The sequence below is a fragment of the Rhinopithecus bieti genome, unplaced genomic scaffold (assembly GCF_001698545.2).
Source record: "Rhinopithecus bieti isolate Rb0 unplaced genomic scaffold, ASM169854v2 scaffold_33302, whole genome shotgun sequence".
Taxonomy (NCBI): Eukaryota; Metazoa; Chordata; class Mammalia; order Primates; family Cercopithecidae; genus Rhinopithecus; species Rhinopithecus bieti.
This window is the reverse complement of record NW_016814366.1, coordinates 452,326-455,390: the sequence shown is the minus strand read 5'-3', so window position 1 is coordinate 455,390 and position 3,065 is coordinate 452,326. Positions and strand designations below refer to the sequence as shown.

The window sequence follows — 3,065 nt, the reverse complement described above, 5'->3', positions numbered from 1 at the left end:
TATATATATGTGTGTGTGTGTGTGTGTGTGTGTGAATGTGTGTGTATATATATGTGTGTGTAAATTGCATCACTCTTCCATCTTTAAATTTTTCCCATCCTCTTTTTTCAATTTTGTCCACTTCTGTTGAGGAAAATCTCTCCTCAAACTGCCCTCCTCACCCTGCTCCCCTTTTAACCTCTCTATTTCAGTGCCATGTCAAAACAAGAGCATAGATTTTAGAGCTAGACAGACTTGCATTTGAGTTCTGACTCGAGAGTTTCTTGCAGTGATACCTTGGGTAAACTGTTTTAACCCCCAATAAGCATCAGTTTCTTCAACTGTAGAATGAGAGATAACAATCATATTTACCTTTATTGTGGGCATTAAATGAAATAGTGTATATGTGTGTATATATAGGTGTATATATAGGTGTATATATAGGTGTATATATGTATCTGTATATAGGTGTATATGTGTGTATATATGTATCTGTATATATGTGTATATATATGTGTGTGTATGTGTATATGTGTGTGTATATATGTGTGTGTATATATATGTGTACGTGTGTGTGTGTATATATATGTGTGTGTGTGTGTGTGTGTATATATATATAGTGGCACGCACCTGTAGTTCCAGCTACTTGGGAGGCTGAGACAGGAGAATCGCTTGAACCCAGGAGGCAGAGGTTGCAGTCAGCCGAGATCGCGCCATTGCACTCCAGCCTGGGTGACAGATCGAGACTCTGTTTCAAAAAAAAAAAAAAATTGTAATGCAGTATTAATAGCTAGGTTTACATATTTACATATTAATTTGGCTCATGACTTAAATTTATATCCTTAATCGGATCTTTTCTGCTAATCTTCTAGACTGTATATAGTTAACTACTTCACATCTCATTGTATTAAAGTATTAAGAACAATTTGTGACCCATCATAAGCCCTCAGTGAGTGTTAGGTATCATTTTTATAGTTTATATTGCATAGATATCTCAAACTTCAAAACCTGAATTCCCCATACCCGTCAGTTCTTCCCAGTAAAAGCCATTGGTATCTGTCTACTTCCTTAGTCTACAAACTCAGGAGCTGTTCTTGATATGTTGTGTTTCAAAGCTTCCCTATCCAATCCATCATCAAGTCTTATTAATTCTACTTCCAAAATATAATTTAAATATGAGGACTTCACCATTTTTTAAGCCTCATCACCTCTCACCTGTACTACTTTCTGAATTAGTTTTCCAACTGTTCTTCCTACTTTTTGCATTTAGCAACCAGAATTACCTTTCTAATATATGAATTTGGTTATTACTTTGCTTAAAATGTATCAAGTGGCTTTTTATCATACTTAGGGGAAAGCTATGCAAATACCGTACCACAGTCCAGAAGAAAAGACCCATCTATCTCTTCAGCCTCCTCTCGGACACTTTATGTCACTTGCATTCTACACTTCAGTCATGCTGGGCTTCTTTAAGGTCTTGAATCTATCTAGCTCTTTCTCACCGAAGGCTCTCTGTTACTGTCATCACAATCAATCAACTGCATTTTTTCCGTTGCCGTGGCAGTCGTATCTGGTACTAATGGTCAATTCTCGTTGCCAAATGCTTCTCTCAGCTGTAAATTGCATCACTCTTCCATCTTTAAATTTTTCCCATCCTCTTTTTTTCAACTTTGTCCACTTCTGTTGAGGAAAATCTCTCCTCAAACCGCCCTCCTCACCCTGCTCCCCTTTTAACCTCTCTATTTTAGTGCCATGTGAAAACAAGAGCATAGGTTCTGGAGCTAGACAGACTTGCAGTTAAGTCTTGACTCGAGAGTTTCTTGCAGGGATACCTTGGGTAAACTGTTTTAACTCCAATAAGCATCAGTTTCCTCAACTGTAGAATGAGAATAACAATCATATTTACCTTTATTGTGGGCATCAAATGAAATAGTGTTTGTTTAGTGCTTAACACAGTGACTGGCTTGTAGCCTGTCAATAAACGTTTGTCAAACAGATGAAATAGTAAATAATAATAGCATTGTGTTGTTTCTTATAATATGTATACCACACTTATGGGGAGGACTCATTGATCAGAGTTAACTTGCTCAAATAATCACACCTAAAAAGTATAGAGTTCCAAAATGGGTAGGCACATCTACCTGTAAATCTTTTTTTTCCTAACTTCTCTGACCTCTGTCCTTAGCCTAATATACCAATTAATCCTGACTGATAGATGAACAATACTGATAGTGATTTACCTTTATTGAGAAAAGTTACATTAAAAATTTAGATTGTATTGTTTTATATAGGCACATGGTATAAATAAAACAATATAAAATGGTTGGTAATGAAAAGTTACGTTCCTCCCTATTTACTTCCCTGCCATCCACTTTCTATTCTCAGAGGGTCCACTATTAACCATTTCTTGTTTGTGCTTCAGAGAGTTTGTATGAATATACAAACATTTTATTAATTTATATATGTATTTATGTTCTTTATAACTCAAACGGTAGGTGGCGTATTACAAACACAGCTCTGTACCTTGCTTTTTAAAACAATATATTTGACATTGTTAAGTGACAGTGTCTATTTAATGCCCAATTTAAAAATATTTTTTGTATTACATAATACTGCTGTACATTTTTAGCAGTTCTGTATTGTTGGATGGGCATATATATTCTTTTCAACTCTTGCGATTATAAAAAAAGTTGCAATGGATATCCCTATGCATGCTTCATTTAACACCTATTCATAGCTGTCAGTTTTTAAATGTGGAATATTTGGGTCAAAGAATATATATATTTTAGAAATCTATAAATATTACCAAATTTTATCCATAGAGGATACAGCAATTCACTTTCCCACACAAAAAAAGTTTGAGAATGTCACTTTTTTCATACCATACTTTTGTTCTCATAAAAATCATAACACTAGAGGTAATGTAGACAAAATATATATACCTATGATATGGTCTCTAACAATAGAATTGTTAGAGACAATTTTTACTGTTAAAGACCATGTCATAGGTATATATATTAAGCAATATTGATAGCAACAGTTTTCTAATTTGGGGTTTTAAAATATTGATCTTCAAGGTATTAAAC

The 3,065-nt window shown here is 34.4% G+C and overlaps 1 protein-coding gene across 1 annotated transcript in view; it reads left to right on the top strand.

The window, feature by feature from the left end:
* The window catches only part of DYNC2H1 (dynein cytoplasmic 2 heavy chain 1), a 384,617-nt gene that overhangs the window by 214,585 nt on the left and 166,967 nt on the right, over positions 1-3,065 (top strand).